General features: G+C 41.6%; 1 protein-coding gene across 1 annotated transcript in view; it reads left to right on the forward strand.

Annotated features, from left to right (window-relative positions):
• NCEH1 (neutral cholesterol ester hydrolase 1) overlaps positions 1–24,110 on the forward strand; it is a 67,787-nt gene that overhangs the window by 21,817 nt on the left and 21,860 nt on the right. The gene's annotated exons all lie outside the window — the stretch shown is intronic.

Below are 24,110 nucleotides of genomic sequence, written 5' to 3' on the forward strand. Positions count from 1 at the left end.
TCCCTACTTCTTTGCAAGGGTTAACATTTACATGCTATGGAAGCTGCTTTGGTTTTTGGTTTGTGTGAGGACTGTCAGCTTCCACTCCTGCTGGAGTTATAGGGCCCTGCATGTCCAGAGCACCTGTGGGTTATTACCAAGTGTTTAACACGTCTGTCAACTTCAAGGAAAAGGGCCAGTGACCCTTAGCACAGTACTGGGCACCTATCATTGTAACACCCAGTTTTAAATAGCCCACTTCCTGGCATCCTTGGGGTGGAGGGGAGAAGAAGGAGGTAGCATTTAGGCAGCTTGGACCTTCTTTCATACTCATATCATATGTCATATCATATTATAGTCTCTTTAACATATTTTCCTTTTATCTTCTTACTCTAACCCAGCTAATTGTCTCAGAAAAATTAGTCTTTACCCCCCATTTCTTTTGTGATCTCTCAAGAATGACCATAATTACCTCTAACAAGACTATAGTCAAATCAAGGAAAAGGAAATCTGTGTGGTTTTAAAGGAAAATAATTTTTTTTTATTAAAGTATAGTTGATTTACAACACTCTATTAGTTTCAGGTATACAGCAAAGTGATTCAGTTATATATCTACTATATATATTTTTCAGATTATTTTCCATTATAAGTTATTACAAGAAATTGAATATTGTTCCTTGTGTTATATAGTAAATCCTTGTTGCTTATCTATTTTACATATAGTAGTTTGTATCTGTTAATCCCATATTCCTATTTTATCCTTCCCCCCGCCCTTTCCCCTTTGGTAACCATAAGTTTGTTTGCTATGTCTGTGAGTCTGTTTCTGTTTTGTATATACCTTCATTTGTGTTATTTTTTAGATTCCATATATAAGTGATATCATATATTTGTCTGACTTACTTCACTTAGTGTGATAATCTCTACGTCCCTCCATGTTGCTGCAAATGGCAATATTTCATTCTTTTTTATGGCTGAGTAATATTCCATTGTACGTATGTATTACATCTTCTTAAACCAATCATCTGTTGATGGGCACTTGGGTTGTCTCCATGTTTTAGCTATTATAAACAGTGCTGCTATGAACATTGGGGTGCATGTATCTTTTTGAATTAGAGTTTTTGTCTTTTCTGGATATATGCCCAGGAGTGGGACTAGTGGGATCTCAATTCCCTGACTGGGGATTGAACCTGGGCTACGGCAGTGAAAGCCCAGAATCCTAACTGCTAGGCCACTAGGGAACTCCCTATTTTTAGTTTTTTAAGGAACCTCCATACTGTTGTCCATAGTGGCTGCACCAATTTACATTCCCACCAACAGTGTAAGAGGATTCCCTTTTCTCCACACCCTCTCCAGCATTTATTATTTGTAGACATTTTGGTGATAGCCATTCTGACTTGTGTGAGGTGATACCTCATTGTGGTTTTGATTTACATTTCTCTAATAATTAATGACATTGAGCATCTTTTCATGTGCCTGTTGGCAATCTGTATGTCTTCTCTGGAGAAATGTCTATTCAGTTCTTCTGCCCATTTTTTGATTGGGTTGGTTATTTTTTGATATTGAGTTGTATAAATGCTCTGTATATTTTAGATATTAACCCCTTGTTGGTTGCATCATTTGCAAATAATTTCTCCCATTCTGTAGGTTGTCTTATTGATGGTTTCCTCTGTTGTGCAAAAGCGTGTAAGTTTGATTAGGTCCCATTTGTTTCTTGTTTGCTTTTATTTCTTTTTCCTTGGGAGACTCATCTAAGAAAATATTGCTATGATTTATGTCTGAGAATATTTTGTCTATGTTCTCTTCTAGGAGTTTTATGGTGTCATGCCTTATATTCTTGCCTTCTTTGTCATAGATTAACTGACTGTAGGTGTGTGGGTTTATTTCTGGGCTCTCTATTCTGTTCCATTGATCTATATGTCTGTTTTTGTGCCAATATCATGCTGGTTTTTGTTTTTTGTTTTTTTTGTGGTACGTGGGCCTCTCACTGTTGTGACCTCTCCCGTTGTGGAGCACAGGCTCCAGACGCGCAAGCTCAGCAGCCATGGCTCACGGGCCCAGCCACTCTGTGGCATGTGCAATCTTCCCAGACCGGGGCATGAACCCATGTCCCCTGCATTGGCAGGCGGACTCTCAACCACTGCGCCACCAGGGAAACCCCACCATGCTGTTTTGATTACTGTAGCTTTGTAATATTGTCTGAAGTCTGGGAGGGTTGTGCCTCCAGCTTCATTCTTTTACCTCAGGATTGCTTTGGCAATTCTGGGTCTTTTGTGGTTCCATATAAATTTTAGGATTATTTGTTCTAGTTCTGTGAAAAATGTCATGGGTATTTTGATAAGGATCACACTTAATCTGTAGGTTGCTTTGGATAGTATGGACATTTTAACAACTTTAATTCTTCCAACGTAAGAGCATGAGATACCTTTAAGGGAAAATCATTTTTAAAAAGAAACAAGTGCATCAACCTGTGCAGTCCTTGGGAGGACCCATAACTCCCATTCAGAGTCTCTATAATCCCCATTGCCATCACCTTCTAATTAAACTGCTTCTATGCATCACTGTAATTTAAAATGTAAGATGAAAACAAAAAAAGCCAAATATTTCTAATTTTATGCCTTAGTTTTGTTATTATTGTCCAGGTTTGGGGATAGAGCATTGTCAATTACACACATTGTCTGTCTAAAAAAGTGATCTGACTTTCTCAAACAGCAAGCGTGAGAGCTACAGATTGACATGCAGATATTATTTTTGGTCCACACTGCTTATTAAACATTTAAAAATTCATTGCCAACATCTAAAATTCAAAATATCTCACACAATAATCTGGACTTCCTATTTTTTGAAAAATCAGATCATCTGATAGCACTGGGCCAGACTTTCCACATCACAGAATCACCTGGGGAGCCCCACAGCTTCTTCCTTATTCAGGGCATTGTTTTTCCAGTTTGCTGCAAGCCTCCCCACTCCCTGATGTTTACACCTGTTTTACTCATTTGCATGAGCAGCCCTGGCCCCTGAAGGCATGAGTTTATGACCTATGTTCTACAATTAACACTCATTTAATGTTTCATATAATTAACAAGTATGTTTCATTTTGCACAAGTGTTCCAAAAGGTTCCTATGCTTGAATGGTTCAGAATCTATTTGGGGAAACAAGACATAATTGCATAGCCAATAAAGTCATAACAAGAGCATAAACCTAGAGATATCAGGACTCAGTAAATACATGGGTAATTTTCAAATGGGCAGTGGAGTTAACAAGGGCTGTAAACTCCAAGATTGACTGGAATGACCTTGGGAGGGTTAAGATCAAAGCTGTACCTTAAAGAGTGGGTCAGAATAGCATTGCAGGGAGGCTAGGGGAAGGGGATGGGGGGAAGAAAAGAATAAAATATGTACAAAAGCAAGTTGATAAGAATGAGCATTTGGGGGAACTATAAGCAGGCCTGTGAGTTTAGTTGGATAAAGGAGCTGTTTAGCAGAGTATGGGCTGCCCCTCATCAGTGAATACTATCTGGCATCCATCCTTTAATTCTTCCCATCGTTATCTATTCACTTTACAGTTGTTCTGGAAATGCCCACACCAAAGGCAGCAAGCAATTTGTGCAAACACTTGGCCCACCACTGGGCCATGCAAAGCATGTTATCCACTCTCTTAAAACTCCTTCTTTGTGTTACTGCTTCCTAGCTCTCCCTCCCTCAAGAAAATATGAGAGGAGACCTTGACTCCTGGCCTAGTAAGGTCTCTAGAATCAACTAGGAAAACTTGGAGAAAATGAAAAGGAAGCACAGAGAGGAAGGAAGGGCAGTTTGACGTGCACCAGCAAATTTTTGGAGAGGCCCACGTTCACCTAACTCTTACCTAGAGACTAAGGCCCCCTCTGGAGAGTCTTACCCTCAAATTGCCTCCATGACATTTTGCTCAGGACTTGTACCTCTAATTCCCTAGAAACCCCTGAGAAAGATCCTTACGATGGCTTTGCGTGCCTGTGTCCCAGTGTTTAGTGTTGCACAAAAGTTGTATAACTGAGTAAACCCAGCCCAGTCCTATGTTGAATGGATGTAGGATCAAGCTGAAATAATATGATCAAGCATCCACCCTTCTCATCTCCCCTCACAGGCATACACTACACGAACATTTGTAGTCCATCCCGGGACAAAGGGTTGGATCTTGAGTGTGCTGAAGACCAGAAAGAATTGGATCCAGCAGAGGGGAAATAATACTTAAAGAGTAGGCCCTGGCCTGAGACTCAGAGCTGGATTGGAACCCTGGCTCTGGCCCCAAAATAGAGTAGGACCCTGGTCAGTCATTCAAATGCAGATTCAGTTTTGATTGTAAAACAAGGGGGGTGGACTAGGCAAGGCCTTCCCCAATCAGTTTTAAGGGAATTTAATAGGTGGAAAAGATGAATGACTCAGCAGAGTTAAATAAATTTCTCGTTTTCTTTTGGGATTGTCAGTGTCTTTAAAAACCTGATGTGCACTGTGAATCTCTGAGAAAAGAATTGATATGCAGCATATCCTAAGCTTAATTGATCACACGATCACAGAACCCTTCACTCTTTGTCCTCTGTGAAATCATCACCTCAGAACTGCTGCTCCATAGAACTCAGTTTGGGAAAATGTACTCTGTAGTTTTCCTTTCAGATCTCACATGCTAATATTCTAAGTATGTAAAGAGGCAACAAAGGCCTAGAAAGCCAGAGGTATCAAAGAGAGCTCAAGAATCATGTCTTTGGACAGTTCTATAAAGATTGCAGATGGTGAGGATTTAGGAGGATGCTGTTGAAACAGGGATGCTCTAGCTGTAGTTCTGGGAGGCAGATGGAATGGTAAAGTGGGAGGGTGGAATTAAAACAACAAAAATAAGTGTAGAGTTAAGCAATTTTGCTAAGAAGGGGAAGCAAAAAAAAAGGTTAGGGTCTCAGAAACTTTGAGGTAAATTGAAACTTTTTTCCGTAGAGATGTAGTCAAAGAACCTGGGACTAGGACTCTGTTGACCTGAGTTGTGGTCCAAACACGTCAGTAACTGGATGATTTGGAACTTGTCACCCCACCTCTCTGTGCATCAGTTTCCTCAGTTTTCAAAGAAGACAGTCTATATGCATAGGCCCTTAATATGTTAAAATTATATGACTTTATTGGCATCTAGTTTAAGTTAGTAAGGATTGAGTCCTTCAGAAAGGGATTTGGCGAGAAAGATGTATGAGTAAATGAGAGCAGAGACCTAGATTAGAGAGAATTAGGTCAACAGAGGCCCTTTACAAGTTCCACAGGGATGGATCTTTAATGGTACTCTGTGAAACAGTGTGTTCCAAGTCCTGGCACTTCTCTGCAGCATTGCACATAGACTAGATGGTATCTGTTCAGTTGGCTTTTTAATGTTAATGTGGTTTAATTTCCCAGCTAAACCCACCAGACATTTGAACTAGATGAGTTGTCATTAACTCTGCTGAAGAATTGATTTACTTGATTAACTTTCACCCTGATTTATTGAGTTGGCCAAAAAGTTCGTTCGGGGTTTTCCGTAAGTTACGGAAAACCCCGAACGAACTTTTTGGCCAACCCAATATGTTTTTTCTGTTAGTAGAGTTTCTGGATAATGACAGTTTAGTGAGCCATTGCCAATTTTCATTGTTTGTAGTCTTGTGACGTTTTCTACATTTGATTTTCTTGGGTATTTGCTAAGGTAAATTTAGTTTTAGTAATTTCATAATTATGAGACATGATAATGTATATCTTGGTAAATAGTTTAGGTATATGAGAAGTACCACTGTATTTCTTTTTCAAGCATTAAACACATACTTCTAAGTGTGGTTATGGACACCCATTTGTTCCACAAGTGTTTGTTGCACGTGTACTGAATGCCACGCAATGTACTGGAGATGAAGCAGTGCACAAATGCATTGTTATTATCCTTACAACCTGTGTTGACAGGTATCTAGCTTCAAAGAACTGTTGCCTATGCAAACATTCACTCCCTAATTCATTTTTATTTAATGATTCTATTCATTTTGTGTTATAAAAGAATGATAAAGTGGCAACTTTCAGGGAAGCATTGACGGAAAGAAAATATGCTTAGTCACCTTATTTATCCAATACTCAGTAAGACAGGAAGAACATGTTTGACAATACTAGGTTTTATTAATACCACAGTGGTAAATAACCTTATGTTTATTTAAAGTAAATTTCTGAGTCACTCGCAATTCAAAACCCACAAAGAAGCTGAGTCTTTTTTTTTTTTTTTTTGCGGTACGTGGGCCTCTCACTGCTGTGGCCTCTCCCGTAGCGGAGCACAGGCTCCGGACGCGCAGGCTCAGCGGCCATGGCTCACGGGCGCAGCCGCTCCGCGGCATGTGGGATCTTCCCGAACCGGGGCATCGGCAGGCGGACTCTCAGCCGCTGCGCCACCAGGGAAGCCCAGAGCTGAGTCTTTAAGTTAAATGCACTCTTCCTGAGAATTCTTAGCTGCTGTGTCTATCCTTGAACAGTAACGTTTTATTATTTACGATTCAGTATCTACACAGCAAAATAATGAAGGTGCAGCTAATGCAAGCAAACTTAAATCTTTTCTGCTTCTGAGCTGGGGGCGTGGCCACACACTTGGATTGGTGGTTTCCCTGGACTCGTTAACAATAATGTCTTGATCTCCATCCAACACAACCTTCTTCGAATCCATCGCTCTCTTCTGAAGTGTAAAGCTGATGATCTCTGGGTTACAAAAGACAACATTTTTCTTGGGTTCTGCTTTTTCTGCACTAGGAAATTTCAGGGCTGCAGGCGGTGAAGAATTAAGCATCAAAAACATGTTCAGTTTTGGCTTGGTGTTCCACGGGTAGCATGCTGTTATGATGAATGGGTTTCAAAATGAAAATCTTTACCTTGTACCTACTTGACAACCTTTAAAAGCCTCAATTTCCAATCCTCCCAGAAGAGATCACGAAAAGGTCATCTCAAGAGTAAATCTTCTCCCACAGCTTTGGATATATTTATTGTGTTCAAATGAGAGTCAAATTTAAAACTAAGGGGCTGGCCAGGATCTGACTGCTTCCATTTCATGTATTTTAGGAATGTCTGACTGGGTTCACATATTTTAATGAAAAACCTGGGCGTTTCTTAAGTTCACCAATACTTAAAATGCTTTAGTATTTGTTTTTTTTTTTTTCCCTTAGTTTTCTTTCTCCTCTTCAAGCTCTGCCCTTTCTTATTTCTCTGGGTCATCAGACACTTCAGAGTGGGGATCCTGACCATTAAATACACCTCGTTATCATCTTCTTCATCTTCCTCCTCCCACCTCTTTGACCCCTTTAGGGGTTCATCCCTGTCCCTCCATTTCGCCTGTGGGCTCGTGGATCTTGGCAAATGAGACCTTAGAGATGTCATTGTACTTGTTTCCCAGGGACTGAAATTCCTTCAAATATGGCTTCTATCTGATCTTGTTGCTTCTGCAACTTTTGGAGGGCAAGGACTGGGCTGTTCACAGAGCGCATCAAGCTCTCACGGAAGCCGTTTTTAGGCCTGGTACGTTCTCCTCCGGGGCCTGGGGCTCCTCTTGCAGGTGACCAGTGCACCCTGAGTCCCCACTGTGCTCCGGCTGTTGTGCCACCGCCTCTTCCACCGTCTGGCTCGCCTCTGGGGGTCCTTTGTTCCCTGAGTCTGGGGTGTTAGAGAAGTGGCAAAGGGGAGGGGTGGCATTTGTGAGGGCCCAGCTGCAGGGAGAGAAACTGGGCCATGCCTGGGAGGGGCTGGAGGGGGCAGGCCTGTGACCGGAGCTCCTGTACAAAAGGAGGCTGGGGAGTAGAAGCCTCCCCTGTCCGGCAGCTTTGAGGCACATCTAACTCCCCCTCTGTATCCATTCATCTCTGAGCACCAGCTGCTTGGATATGCAGATTTCTTCAAATGGGTTCCTACTCTCAAAGAGTTGATGGGAGAGCAGGACACAAACCAACCCTCACACTGAGAAAGGAGAGGTGCAGCAATGGAGATACGTTCAAGCCACATCTTGACACACAGACTGTGACACACAGAACACAGAGAGATCATTTCTGTGCCGAGGAGGGTACAGTCAGGGGGTCCTTTACAGAGGAGGTGTCTTGAAGGATAAGGGGGAGTTCAGAGGAGGGATCATTCAAGCCTGAAGGAAGCCAGTGTGGTCCTTCAGACGTTCCACTGTGGCTTGTCATCGCAAGCCCCGCCCTTAGCAGCATTGTCCCAGGACTTTGACCCATTGCTGTTGCAAAGAAAATCAGTCACAACAAAAACTGCCTAATGAGAGACTGTCTCACACTTTGAAGAGTATAGGCCAGTGTTTCTCAACTCTAATGTGCAAAAGAACCACCTGGAGAGATTCCTGGCTCCCACTCCCAGAGATTCTAATTCAGTAGGCAGAGGTAGGGCACAAGAATTTGTACTCAGATGCTGCCAGTCTGAAGAACACCCTTTGAATAATCTTGGACTGGACAACTTGCCTGATTGTGTAATGGTGATAATAGAAATAAGAGACAAAAGAACTAGTTCTCAATGACCTTCTCTTAAAAACAGGTGAATTTTTAAACTGAATAACTTACTAACCTATTGTTTTGCCAAACTCCTTTAGTGTCTTCATTTGGGATTTATATCTTTTAGTGGAACCAGACTTTTGTTTCCCTAGGTTTTGTGCCTGGGATTGAAAGGGAGGGGTGCATGGAGAGGAAGAATAGATGTTCTTAAAAAGTACCATGAAGAGAGATGATTCAAAGTCATATCATAGATATGGACTATTTTTCTTATGATGGTATATCTAACCTATAAGTTCACCTTAGGACAGCAATACAGTCAGTCCTCGGTTTCCACCGTTCCTCACCTGGATGGATATTCTATGCTTTAAGCCCTGGATGTAGAGAGCCTACTGCATTACGCCACTTTATATAAGGGGCTTGAGCATCCACGGATTTTTGTATATGCTGGGGGTGGTGGTGCTGGAATCAATCCCCCACTGGTAACAAGGGACCACTATAGAGTTATCTCATCTGTTATACAGATATTTTGACTTAGACTTAATATGTTATACATTAAACACATTAGATTGTTGTGAATCATGATTAAATGTTTGTAAGGAGTAAATTGTTTCAATTTCCTGAATCTGTTAAATCGAGAAGCCTCTCCTGGGGTAAAAGTAAAACCTCCATCATTGGGGACTCCAGATTCTATCCCAACAGCCCTGCCTTCTGCTTTCCTTCTTGAGCCTGGTGGTCCAGCCTGTCTCCTAATGCCTCAGGCCAAGGAGTGACTGAGCTGTATTAACTTGACACTGCTGGCTGTAGAAATTCTAATTGCTGTCAACACTGGCTTTTGCACTGATGCCAATTTTCTTAGTCACTGTTTACATTGGCAAACTGGTCCTGCTAGCCAGCTCAGCAGATCTCCTGGCAAAGAGAGTATGTAGCTGGTAGGGTAGAGTTTGGGATACATTTCATGACCTTCTTCCCCTCTCTACCCTGATTTTACACTTTTTACTCCTAAGTGTTCCAAACCTGTGTGATGGGAGAAACTCAGCTTTAAACAGTAGTTTGATTGTTGATTTTCTTCTGAGCTCTGAGTAATAACATTCAGAGTGATGGGGCAGCCAGCTGGGCTTTTGGGTACCCGTACTCACTTTGTAACTTGGAGCTTTACGATCCTGGGCAAGGCATTTAACTTCTCTAAGCCTCAAATGAGCAAAAAATGAGTGTAATACCTGTTCTTCCTATTTCACAGGTCCTTGTGAAATTCAAACAAGTGAAAGCTCAAATGGTCATAAACTGTAAAGCATTGTACAAAAGAGTAATTATTATAAATATTGTAATTTATTATGTATTTTATAGAGTATGTATTAATTTATTATAATCACATTCTGAATGTGCCAAAGGGGTCTTAATTTATTATAATTATCATCTGAATGTGTCTCTTCAGACATGAGTAGATATCTATAAAAATCACTTGCCTTTTATCTTTTGGGTTTATATACCATTTAATAAACATTTTTTCAAAGAGACATCTAATTTGCTGCTTTCTCCACTTTACATAGAGCAGAAGATTAACTCAACTCCTGGAGTATCCTGTGTAACACACTTGTGAAGTCAGGCAGAGGGCATGAGTGGGCAAGCTCTGAACTGCCGAAAGCAGAAGGGAGTTTAGGAGGTTTTGTTTAGAAGTTTAATTCTTTTGTGCTGCCTTGATTCAGCTGCTATTTGGAACACTCAGATGAAGACAAATCCTGCTTGTCCTGACAGTGGAGGCTTTTTGCAGCTTGAGTAGCCTCATGAAGGACATTTGTTTATGACCATGTACATGGGACACTGGAAAAAACTTTGATCTCCAAGCCTCAGACCTTGCCCCAAGGAGCTCACAATCTAGTTATTGCTATTGTAGGTAACAGAGATGTGAGTACAAAAGAACTCTAATTTTTTTAATCAGCTGTCACGTGCGTGTCTATGGAAGGTAAAGGGGAGTAAGATAGGAAAAAGACTGAGACAGGTGTTAGCAGAGAAGGCTTGAGAGAGAAATGTGCTGGTGAGGAAGAGCTGGAGGACAGGGGCAGAGGGGAGTGCCTTCTCAGCTCAGAGTGGTCAAGGCTAAGCTGCTGATCCTGGGAGAGTCATGTGTCCCTTCTGGGCCTCAGTTTCCCTTTGTGTAATATGGGAGACTAAAGGGTCATTCCAGATGTAAAAATCTTCCAGTTTTCTGAAGTAGGTTTGAGAATCAATTGACTAGTGAATGGCTATAGAGGATGATGGCTGAAGGTTCTGGAGCCAGAGGGGGTTCAAATCCAGCCCACCACTTTATGCCTATGTGACGTTGGGTGATTCACTGGAGCACTCTTGGTCTGAGGCTCCAGACTAAGAACAGTGACTGGCAGAGAGCAAATGTCAGTACATGTGAGCTCTTATCCCCCTTGAACATAGGAGGCTTTTGGAGCTAAGCAAGTACGTTGGCAATACAGAAACCGTCGTCTGTGTGATAGTAAAAAAATAAACAAAAAAGTTGAGGGACTGGAAAGGGACAAGCCTCTCCTTTTTGTGTTCCCCCAGGTTGAATTGCAGTGAGAGAACACACTGAAGGCTTTAGGGTGAAGGCATTAGGGTGTCAGATCCCTTTGAGAGCTCTTGCCTTTCTCTCTTCTAGATTACCTTATTAGTGAGTGGTGGTGAGGTTCTCCTCAGGTTTGCTTTGTAACTTATAATAAAATCTTCCATAGAGGACTAAACAAGTATGAAATTGTAATAGAGCAATCTCGTCAGAGAACCCTACTGTTACATAATCATATTTGTGCTTCACAGTTTGGCTTCATAATTCCCTCCAGTGCTTTGCTCTATGGAGAGAGTGCCCTGCACAGAACTCTTTTGGTCCCTGACTATTCTCAGAGTGTGAGCCAAAAGGTTTACTTTATAAAAATAATGCTGACTAGAGGAAATAAGGGAGAAAGGTCAACTATAAGAAGGGTCCTTAACTGGATGGGGATCTACCAAAGGGCTGAGCAAGAATCCTGCCAATTCTGGGCCTCTGGAGAGAGGGGACAACAATAGATAACGTGGATTTACTCCTCACGTGCACTCTTTTTTACTCCTTTATCTGGGAAACTTGGGCCCAGACAACTGGGGAAGCTTGCTCAGGTCACGTAGCTAATAAATGATGGAGCCAGGACTTGACCTTGGGCTCTGTCCAAATTCTGTGCTCTTGTCTCTCTATCATATTTTGTTAAGCCTTTCTGCCCTTGCTCAAAGAATCTCAAGGCAGGATAATGAAAAGTGATTCTTCACAACCTTTTCTTCTGAGGAAGCCTTGAATATGGGGTTTACGTCACTTAAAGGGCTCTGCTACCCAGAAGTCCTTATATAGCTCTCAGTTTAGGAACATGCAGCTGATGATTCAGCCTGGTTCCAAGCTACTGTGAGACTGACTTTGTGAGTTACCAGAGCTGAGCTAAGGTAGCAGGACTTCATTACAGGACAGACTGAAGTGCTACGAAGCCCTGACATAAGCAAATAAAAAGAGGTAACATTATGAGAACTTACGTACTAAGTTCTATGCCAGGTATCCTTTACAAATCACTATAAAATATAGGTATTATGATCACCCCAATTTTACAGATGAAGAAACTGAGGCATAGAGAAGTTTGTGACTTGCCCAGAACTACCCAACTAGCAAGTATCAGAGCCAGGATTGAGCCTTGGCTGACTGCCTTTATCATCCACACCCTAAAATGCTATGCTATGCTCTGGATGAGTTGGGGATGGGGAAGGATGAAGTAGAGGCAGTGGAGTGCTCTCTGGGGGTGCGGCGTGGGGAAACGCTGATTTGGAGCTATTGCTGATTTCCATGATATAAATACCCACCCTACCCCCATGGTCACCTTCAAGCTACTGACCTGATGTCAACTGACTTGTACATTTAACAGTTGGTTTTCGTGACATGGCAAGAGCTGGCTCCAGCACAGAACTGAAGGGTATTGCCAAAGAGAATAGCAGGTACTGAAAAAAATTGAGTTATGCAAGTTATGCCTGGGTACGTTTGACTCTAGAGAACTAGAAAGCACAAGGGGTGGGGTAGTGAGAAATAGGGCTGAAATGTAGAGGGACCAGACTGCAATGTGAAGTTCAGATTTTTTTTTCTGTAGGAAACTGGAAGTCAGTGAAAGTTTTTAAGCAGCCAGGTATTGTGATCAGTCTTTTAGGATAAGAACTCTGACAGCAGTATGGAGCAGGTTATAGAGAAAGAAAGTGCTATCTAGAATTCAAGTTAGTAGGCAAATAATGGAAATAATGAGCATCTAATCAAGGCAGCTATGGGAGTTGGGGTAGAGTCTTAGGGTAGAACTAGATTCAGAAAATGTTGGCAGGTAGAGTTGACATGAATTGATGATTGATTAGATATCATGTGAGAGAAGGAAGGAGCTGAAGAAAATATTAAGATTTCTAGCTTGGAAGCTAGATTTACGGTCAGTTCATTAATTGAGAATTTAATGGAGTGAGTTGCTGAGTCAGGAGTGGAGAAGCAAGTGTAGAACATGTTCATTTTGAAGAGCATATAGGCTGTAATCCTGGAGATGGTTGGAAAAGTGAACCCAGAGCTTAAGAAAGACAGATCATGGATGGGAGATGTGGAAGTCATCAGCCTATGGATAGAGCTCATAGCCATTTAATTTATCAGGCTGCTAGTAAGCACTTCCTATTTGCCACGCATTATGGCATGGTGGCACATTGGTCTGCTCAGGGAAAGCAGGAATTATGTAGCTGAATAAAATAAAAAATGGAACCTTGGGGAAAACCATCATTTACAGGGCCAAGGGAGAGGAAAGGAAGAAACAATCAATTAAAAACCCAAAAGAAAAAAAGGAGGAATTAATTATTAGCATGGCAAGAGACTACAGAAGTTCAGGAGGAAGAGAGCTTCAAGAAAGAGCAAGTTGGGCTTCCCTGGTGGCGCAGTGGTTGAGAGTCCGCCTACCGATGCAGGGGACGCGGGTTCGTGCCCCAGTCCGGGAGGATCCTGCATGCCGCGGAGCGGCTGGGCCCGTGAGCCATGGCCACTGAGCCTGCGCGTCCAGAGCCTGTGCTCTGCAATGGGAGAGGCCACAACAGTGAGAGGCCCACGTACCGCAAAAAAAAAAAAAAAGAAAGAGCAAGTTATTAAATGCTCACCAAGTAGGTCATTGGTGTTGGCAGTGGGGGTCATAGTGTCATTGGTGAACCTAATAAGTCCAGTTTCATCAGAGATATGGGGCTGAAAGCCAGATTGTAATGGGTTGCCTTCAAAGAGGGTAGTCTTTGAAAAGTCACTGTCTTCTCTAGGGTAAAGGCAGAACTGACTCAACAGAAATCAAGTTCTATTTAGAGGCAGATCTTCTCTGCTTTCCTCCCTGCTTCCTATACACTCCTCTCTTACAGCTTCCCCCAAGTCTAACCCTTCCTTCTGTTTTCTATATCCTATCTCCCCTTCATCCTCCAGGATCGTAATTCATACATCATTTCTTTTCTCCTCTGTAACCTTTGTTTCTCCTTGTTCACAGGCTCTTTCCCTAGAAGTGTGCTTAAGTGTCTCTCATCTTGGGAAAAAAAAAAGGTTTTTCTTTACTGTTTCCCTCAGGCTGTTGTCCTATTGCCTTCTTTATCTCTACAGTGAAAGTACTGCCTATATTCACCGTATCTATTTCTTCACTCCTATATACTTTGCAACCCGTTACAATCTGGCTTCCAGGCCCACATCTCTGACTAAACTGTACTTGTTGGGTTCACCAAGATCCCATGACCCCATTGCCAACACCATTGACCTACTTTTCCTCTCTGCTGGCATTTTTTTTTTTTTTTTTTGCGGTACGTGGGCCTCTCACTGTTGTGGTCTCTCCCGTTGCGGAGCACAGGCTCCGGACATGCAGGCTCAGCGGCCATGGCTCACGGGCCTAGCTGCTTGACGGCATGTGGGGTCTTCCCGGACCGGGGCACGAACCCGTGTCCCCTGCATCGGCAGGTGGACTCTCAACCACTGCGCCACCAGGCAAGCCCATGGCATTTAAAAAAAAATAAATGTATGTATTTATTTATTTTGGCTGCATTGGGTCTTCGTTGCTGTGCACGGGCTTTCTCTAGTTGCGGCGAGCGGGGTGGGCTACTCTTTGTTTTGGTGCGTGGGCTTCTCATTGCGGGGGCTTCTCTTGTTACAGAGCACGGCCTCTAGGTGCATGGGCTTCAGTAGTTGCAGCACGCAGGCTCAGTAGTTGCGGTCAGCAGGCTCTAGAGTTCAGGCTCAGTAGTTGTGGTGCACGGGCTTTGTTGCTCTGCGGCATGTGGGATCTTCCTGGACCAGGGCTTGAACCCATGTCCCCTGCATTGGCAGGCGGATTCTTAACCACTGTGCCACCAGGGATGTCCCTCTGCTGGCATTTAACAGCTTGCTCTTTCTTGAAACTCTCTGCCCTGCTGAACTTCTCCAATCTTTGTTTTTTCTTGCCATGATAATAATTACTTCCTCCTCTTTTGGGGGTGGAGGAGGGATCTTTTAATGATCGATTCTTCTCTCCTGCCTGCTATCCCTCTAAAGGATGGTGTTCCCTAAGGTTTCATTTTTATTTTATTCAACTTTAGGATTCCTCCTTTCCCTGAGCAAATTGACTTTCCCTCTTTGGTGCAATTTACCATGTGGCCTAAAGCCTGCCAGCAGAGCCCCATCCTTTCACCAGAGTTGAGTTAGAGATCCAACCCCCAGCAAATAAAGGGATGTTTTTATCCTTGTAATCTGGGTGGGACTAGGAAAGAGGACTTTGATGCCTTCTTATCCTTACTGGAGGAGGGTGATGCTGAACACTTGCAAAGCAAAGTAAGATTGACGGGCAGAAGACTGAAGTGTAGCCCACATGTCCCACAACCACAGACATCTGTGTGCCTTTCCCCACCCTCCTCTCCTTCACCAGCCTACTGATCACTCATTAAACTCATTTCAGTCAGCTACTACTATCTCCAGGCAACCAGGTTAGGCCGACTCTGTCCTCTCCTAAGCTGGTTATACTGATACATACCTTTGTACTTTAAGGTACATATCTCTACTTTTTAAGTTTCTACATCATATCATAATCATCTATTATGTCTAGGATGTTCCCACGTTTATATGTTCCTCAAAAATAGGCCATTGTGCTTTGTTCATCCTTGTACCCCCAATGCGTAGAGCAGTCATGACCAAATAGGTACTTAAATGTTGGTCGAATGAATTTGTTGATTTACATAGTGATTCTCAACTTTGCTAGGTATGCAAGGAATTCCTCTAGGAATTTACCTAGAGAGCTGAAAACAATACCTATGCCTTAGGTCACATTCCCAGACATCATTATATAATAGGTGTGGAATGGGACTCAGGCATTGGTAATTTTTAAAAGTTTCCAGGTGATTCTAATATGCTTCCAGCTTTGAGAACCACTGGCTTAAAGGAGTAAAATAAGATACACCAATGCCTGCTATGTGCCAGATGTTTTAATTACATTCGCACAATAACCAAATGAAAGGGGATGAGGTTCGATTTTGTTAACACACGGGAAAAAACTGAGGCTCGGAATGACATAATAACTTTGCATAAACCACAAAGTTGCTAAGAGGCAGGGCTAGGACCTGATTCTGTTACCTTGCATTACCTTTCTATCTTCCCAGGCAGCTTCCTTCCAGTGGTGAGGAATCCATTCAATCTCTTATCAATTGTCTCAGAGGTGGAGCATTGGCCAGCTGGCTGAATTGTGTAACATTAGAAGAAATGTGTGATTAGCTCTATTCGACCTCCAAAAGTGAGGTTGGATTGGAATCAGCCCATGTAAGGACTTGTCTGTGTCACAACTTCGTGTCTTTCACATTTGTAGGATAGTTATGCCTTTTTTTTCTTTTTTCCCTGGGCTGGGCACTCAATCTTGCCTCTGGGTCTCTTTCTCTGAAGGATGGCCATTCCAGTAGCTTCTTGGTCAACCCTTTACAAACCCCCTCTTACCCCTTCCATCTCTGAAATGAGCCTATAATTCTAATTTTTCTTTCCAGGTCACTTGCAATTTCTTTAAGGTTCTGATGCTAACAGTGTTTCTCCCTCTACAAGTTCTATATGATATATATTTATTACAAAGAGAACTAAAAAAATCACTTAGAGTTTTTGGAGAACTTTATAATATCTCAAATTCATTAGAAGATATGCTGGGATCTTACAAGTTAACCATAAATTACAAGTTCACATAAAAGTTACTGATAGCCAAAAGCAAGTCAAGTTGTTCTAAACATTTAATTTGTAAATTTTAATAAATTAAGCAAACATTCTCTAAATACTCTAGTTAGTCTTAATTAACAGTAAGTTAGACCTAAATATTGTCAAGTTTGTTCTGTGGGATAAAAACTAAGTAACACTTTCACAATATTAATTATGAGTTGGTAATCATCATAATTAATAGTTACGTAGTGTTTGCTATGTGGCAGGCACTGTTCTAAGTGCTTTCTACATGTTAACTCATTTAATCTTCAGAAAAGCTCTGTGAGTTAAGTACTATTATTCTCATTTTATTTTTTATTCCCATTTTTTTTTTCATTTTAACATCTTTATTGGAGTATAATTGCTTTACAATGGTATGTTAGTTTCAGCTTCACAACAAAATGTATTCCCATTTGATAGATGAGGAAATTAAGGCATAGGAACATTAACTAAGACATACAACCGGTATGTAGTAGAAATAAGATTCAAACCTAGGCAGTCAAGCTTCCTAGTCTTTGCTCCTAACCAGTTTTCTAGATTTGCCTAACAAAGCTTGGAAATTAGACCAGTTTTGCACATGAGTGAGGAAGACTGATATGGTGCTGTAATTTCTGAGTATCACTTAGCCTGGACTGACACTTTTACCACTTGTCTTAAGCAACCATGAACACAGGAATTCTCTGCAGGTTGGAATGGGAGGCATGAGAAGATCTTGACAAAGCCAAAAGGTTGGTACAGCCATTAAATCTTTAAGGGAGCAGTAGTCGGAATGCAGAGCTAGCAATGACGAGGCTGTTGAAATAATTAGATTATGCCTCCGCAATGTGCCTAAAACTTCTCCTGGCTAGTAGTGATGACTTCCTAATTATGTTAATGGCCATTTTTTTAGTCCTTAGCTCCCTCAAATTGCCAAATAATCAGTCTTTTTAAAAAATTCTTCCAAATTTGACTTTTACTTTCTGATTCACTCTCAGTTTTCCTCTTGCCAATCTCTGGATTTCTCCCTCTAGATTCTTCTTTTCAGCCTGTCAAAGAATGTTTTCCTCCCTGGTCTATTTCTTTGTCACTGTGTTCTGTCTCTTCACTAAATCTCCTGAGTCTTACTACTGTCTGAGTTGTTAACAGTTACCTCTGAGCTCTTCCTCCAGGCCTGACCTCCTTGAATCTCTGACCCTGCATTTGCTATCTGTCTTTTGGACCTATCTACCTAGATGTCCCATTGGCTTTAAATGGAATAATTTTAAAATGGAACTTTTCTTACTTTCCCTGACTGTTCTGCCTGTTTTCTCTGTTTCTCATACTCCAAGTGAGGACCCTCCAGGATCTTTCAATCCTTTCTCTGTGTCCTACCAACCTGATCCCATATACTACTATGTGAGCAGTTACCAAGGCCTATCAACTCCGTCTCAGTGATCTCTCTTGAATATATTCCCTCCTCTATATTCTCCTGGGGCAGACCTTCATTTCTCTCCTGTGGACAATTGCCAAACTATTATAGCTGTTGCCCTCTGGTCTCTTCTCCCACCAATCTACTGTGTACACCTCAGCTGTATAATTTTTCCCAAAGTATAGTCTCATTAAAGAGTGTCCACTGTATAGCACAGGGAATTCTGCTCAGTATTCTGTAACAACCTAACTGAGAAAAGAATTTGAAAAAGAATAAATACATTTATGTGTATAACTGAATCACTTTGTTGTACATCTGAAACTAACACAACATTGTTAATCAACTATACTCCAATATAAAATAAAAAGTTAAAAAGAATGTCCAAAATCTTTGTTGTTTAACCATTAACAACTAAGAGCATTTCATCTGCCACCACCTTTCCAGCTGCACCTGCAGTAAGACTGGATCATCCTCTACATCAGAAGTTGCAGTTTGTGGCCCTTAGTCCAGATTTGGCCTGCAGGCAAGTTTTGTTTGGTCTGTAACTTAAAAAAAATTTAATCTGAATCAATGCTTTCAAACCAGAGGATTTCCCTTAAAAGTTAAAGTCTTAGAGAAAGTTCAGAGAACTGTGAAAACTTAAAGACAGATGGAAATTTGCGGGAGTCAGGCAAGATTTAAATTCTTAGCTACTTAAGTTCTCAGTCCATCTTTCACCCATCTTTGTATCCTTGTAACATGTAGCAGAATCTTTACATACAGTAGGTGCCTAATTAACACTTGTTGAATTATAGTTACTTGACTTTTGATAGTTCCTTGGCGCAAACATTTAGGTTGTTTGTAGAACAAAAGCGCTGCATTAGTGAATCACAGGTGATCTGTACAGTGGTCTTAAGTGAAGGTCATATAATTTGTGCACCAATAGAAAAAAAATAAATCTGCATTTTAAAGTATACTCAAACTTTACAATGTTTAAAAAAATGTGACCATAAATTTTCATACAGGTAAGTGTTCTATGAAATTGTTTTCCTGTAATAGGCAGGAATAGAGCAGAATCTGGAGGGGAGAATTTAAAAGCTGCTTGACAGAATGAAATGGCCATCACTGGAAAAGTTGGGAAACCACTGGCATGGAATACAAAACTTTGAATGTGAGAAACGAAGCAGGTAGTGAGTTATAATAGATGCTCTAATTATTTAATGTGGTTGGTTCATGTTGAAATTTGACCACATGCTAAGTTGTTGATGTGTATGGAATATCAGAGTACTATGGCTTTTCCCCACCTCTCCCTCCCACTTTGACATGAGCACACAGATGAACTTTTTAGAAATAAATATTTGACATCTTTTTCACCTGTAGTAATTTCAGAACTTGGTGATCATTGGGGTCCTAGTAACAAATGTACACAATGGGAGAAAATGATAGTCTCAGCTTCCCTGGAAACATTGAGCTCTCTGTCCCTGGGCTCACATTTCTTCATGCAGTGATCTTCCAGATCAGAGGTGTGACGGTAACGATAACCAACTCATAGAAGGCTTGGTATGTGCCAGGCACTGTGCTAGGGGTTTTTACTTTTTTAAGCTTCACAACAGTATTTTGAACCAGTTAGTATGTCATTTCTGTTTTACAGATGAGAAATTGAGGCGCAGAGAGGGTGAAGAACGTGCCCAAGACCCCACTGCTGGAAAGCGGGGGAGCTGGGCTTTTAACCAGGTATTCAGTCTGCAGTCTGTGCTGCTGACTTTGGCTTCCTACCTGCCTCCTAGACTGAGCCTTTTATTGCCGGCTCCCCCTGCCTACACTTGCCTTACTTAGCTTTTCTTCCCATAGGCTTTTGAATTATAACACTTGCCCGACACTTTGGCATCTTGGATTCCTATCCTTTTCCTTGCTACTCGCACTTCGTCTTCTATTAAGGCACGATTCAGAATAGATGCCGTATCAGATTTCATCCCAGAACGAACAAACACAAGTAATTCCTTCCTTCTCTGGGCTTGTGCAACCCTTTGTCTAGGCTTCTCTTACTAAGACTGTATTGCTTAACTAACATCAGCTATTCATTTACAAGTCTTGGCTCTCCTCTGTTTCCCTCAGCTCCAGAAGATGGTCTAGGTCTATTTCTCCCCCTTAAGTTTCCCTGCCCGTTGAATAGATTTTCTAATTTGTATGGTGAATGAATTAGCAGAGAACAACCCCATTTATAAACTAACAACGAACATATTTTAATAAGCAGAGTATAGATTCTGCTTGGCTGCCTTTGATTTTTGCTTGTCCTCTGACCTTTGGTCATCAGACCTGGGTAGGGAGCCAGTGGCCACCTATTTTGCTGTATCTGGTTCTACTGAAGTGTAATGAGTACCCTTCATCCCTTCCACCTCCTCAGGCAGAATTCCCTTCTAGAGCCTGAAATGGTTATGGGGCAAGTTTTAAGACCTCTAGTACTGCCCTGGAGTACTTCATCTAGACAAAACTGGGTCAGTTCGCAACCTGTGAAATTCTTAACACTTGGCTTGCTTCTTTGTGCTACTGGAGTTTTCCAGCTACTTCTAAATAGGTTTCAGGAAACTTTGTTAACTAGAGAATGTTTCTTGGGTGGATCTGAATCTCATTTCACAAACTCAAGGATGCAAGAAATATAACTTGATCTATATTTTGAGTCTTCATTCTTTAGGTAGAACTTAATTCCAGTGAATTTAGGTATTCCCCCATCACTGTTTTCTTTTAGGTTTTGAAGTGTCTCATGTGATGTTGATGCATAATGCATGGGGGGAGCCATCTGGGTACTCATCCTTAGCCCACATTCATATTCCACCTGGTCCATGGTGTTTGGTTCCTACAAGTTGCCCTGGGATATCCTTTGTTTTTACTTATAAGAGCCCTTCAGGTCCATTAGTACTCTCTTCTATTCCTGTTAGACCCTTGAGAACATGTAGTGGGCCATGGATAACGGAGAAGTTGTCTCAGACCCATCTGCAAGACATTCATGCAGCCTTCCTGTTTTTATGCCTTTCTGGACACATGGAGTCATTCTGCTGCTCCTGCACAAGCTGGAGCCTGAGCGGGGCTCTCTGAGGCCATTTGAGGCACCACCTTCCTAAACATACCTTGCGGTCACTCTTCCCTAGAGTCTTGCCTTTTTCCACGGTTCTGTCTGGGCATGGGGTACATGTCTGTTGCTCTCAGATTACATAGACATGTCTGAGGGTTGCTGTGTCCCAAGCTTCTTTTTTCATTGGATCTCAGATATCAATCCGTTCATTCCTCATTTCATCTCTAATAATTTCTCCTCCCCTCTTCCACCACCTAGCTCGGAGAATCACTTCCTATTCTAGGAGACTTCTTACTCATCATGTAATCTCCTAAATCAATGTCTTTTTTAATTCTCCCAAGGATATAGGCTTTTGAAAATCAAAAACAGGAGGACATTTCTGTTTCTTTGCTATTTGTTCTCATATCCCTTCCCTGAAATAACAACTACATAAAGGCTTGGCTACTGATTTTACCTGTTGGACAGTAGAGATGGGAGGGGAGTAGTAAGAGGAGCTAACGGAAACAGATATTAGGGAACAAAGTTAGATACCATTCACAGTTTTATCATGCCACATGACAGCACATACACATATGAATGTCATCCTATCCCGGATAGGACTCAGAGCAGCTTCCTGGGCCCACACTGTTCTCAACCAGCATCTCTAGGGTAATTCTGTATGTCCTGCAGCCCTCTCATAGTTCCAGGAATCCAGCTTCTATACTGGTTACTTAGTCTCTAAACTTCTCTTCTCTCTTCTTCACAAGGAGGAAAATAACAGAATTGTAGCCAGAATTCAACAACCTCTCCTCATACTGTAGGCACTCAGGCAGTGATAACTATTATTATTAATAATAGTAACGATAAATTGGTTAATGACAGATTACTGCTTGTTTCTCTTCATTTTCAAATTTTGAAACAAAGTCATTATTGTCTGCAGGATAATGATTTTTCATTCTCTAATTTATCAATACAATTCCAAACCTTAGCACAATTTTATTTTAATACCTTTCTGGATTCTTCTTTTCCCACCCATCCAGCCTTTCTTACACCCATCTGCTTATTTTTTTCTCCTTCATAAACAAACTGTCCTTTCTCCAATCAGCACTTCTGCTCCCACACCACCCTGTCAATGTTGTGAACAATGCAGATAGTTGTTCAGAAATTCTATTAATGCAAGTGCTCATAAGCTAATACAGCAGAGGTGCTTCTGGAAAGGTATGGGCAGATTGAGGCAAGTCTGCATGCACTCAGGGCATGCAGTACACATAAAGGAAACCCGGGGTGGATTCTATGAAAATGAATACTCTTCTCTAATCTGCCTTGTAAAGACAACTCACTTGTTTTACAGCTTTCCTTTAGTTGAAGAAACTCATATGATTTGTCTTATATATTCAATGAAGTCTTCATTTAACTAAAAACAAAAAATGTAGTTCAAAAAGTAACAGAGCCAAGCCTGCCATGTCTTTGTTCATAGTTTATCATTTGATGCCTATCAAGCTACTTGGCCTGTGAGAAATGGAATGGATCTTGCGTGTTCTCTGTTAATTGACAAGGGTTTATTGTGTGAACTCTAGAAATCTTAGTGAATACATTCTCGGCCATGCCCTGGCAGATCTCCATATTCCCCAAGTTAGACTGACGTGTTACCACAAAACTTAAGTGATGATTGCTTTTTCCCAATTTGCCAAAGACCTTAAACCCTTAAACTTGTGGTTAGGGTGCACGCACACACTCACATTTGTTTGTTTCGTATCGAGAACGTTAACAGTTGCTTTAACTTTTTCAATAAATTGGTCAATTGTACATATAGAAATTGAATTATTTTCTTAATATTCATTTGCTTTCCTGTTGCTTATATTTCCAGCAAATGAATATTAATAGAATTATTGGAAAAGCTGTTCATGGTTAGATAAATTGCCTCTTGTTCTTGTTTTTCATGAACACTTGCTAATGGTTTTATAATGCAGTCTTTCCAACTCTTCACAGCAGGGCATATGTATACAATTTTATATGGGACACTGGGGTAAACAACTCAGGAACTTGGCTGCCCAGGGGCTGAGGGGATCAGTGTCACAGCACATCTGTATCCTCTTCAAGGCATACCAGTGTGCCCCATGTACATGCTGGGAAGCTGTATTATGGTGTATTGCAGACTGCATACAGTTCTCATTTCTATTAGGAACATTGTTTTCTTGATCTTATGAGGGCATTAAATATTTCACTAATCATCAGCATTCTGTTTCATATTCTACAGAAGGGCACTGTTACTCTCCAGCTGCTCCCCTTCAAGGTTTGAGAGCCACTAGGCGATACAGTATCTGAGTTCACGCGCCTGTGCCGGGAAGGTTTCTAACCACTCTGTGACACTTCTGGGCCTCTCTACCTTAACTAGTCACGGGCTTCCAGATGGCTTCTAATTCTCTGACTTTGAAACATGGCCGGCCAGTAGGTCTTGCAGGGAGGTCAGTTTTATAAGTGTACTCAATAGGAAGAGCTTGTATAAGAAGTAGAAAGAGGGAATACACTCCACAGGGTCTTTGCTGGGTGGATGGCCTGGGTCTCCTCTCCAACCAGATAACTTCCTGTGAACACTTAATGCAGAGCTCAATGCCCTCAGGGCTCAGAAGGGAAGAGACAACAGGCTGCATGTTTTTTGTACATTTCTGGAAAGCTCCTGGTTGTGTCTGAGCTGGTCTGCCAGGACTGCAGTTGACTCTGCTCCTTCCCTCTCACACACTCATTCCTTTCTCTTACTCTCAAAACAACCAGACACACTTCAATATATAAGCTTAAAAACACTTTAAAAATACTTATAGTAAATATAAAACTCTCCTCTCTTCTATTTGTATTCAAATAAAGTATTCTTCCTCCGTTCCTAGTATGTTATTGGAACTGTGATGTGCTGATTTAGGGTGGGCAGGGGTCGGAGGAAGGGACTGAATCCTGGAATTCACAGTTCCTAGGTTTGAGTCGCAGAACTGCCATTTA

The sequence above is a fragment of the Delphinus delphis genome, chromosome 4 (assembly GCF_949987515.2).
Source record: "Delphinus delphis chromosome 4, mDelDel1.2, whole genome shotgun sequence".
Classification (NCBI taxonomy): Eukaryota; Metazoa; Chordata; class Mammalia; order Artiodactyla; family Delphinidae; genus Delphinus; species Delphinus delphis.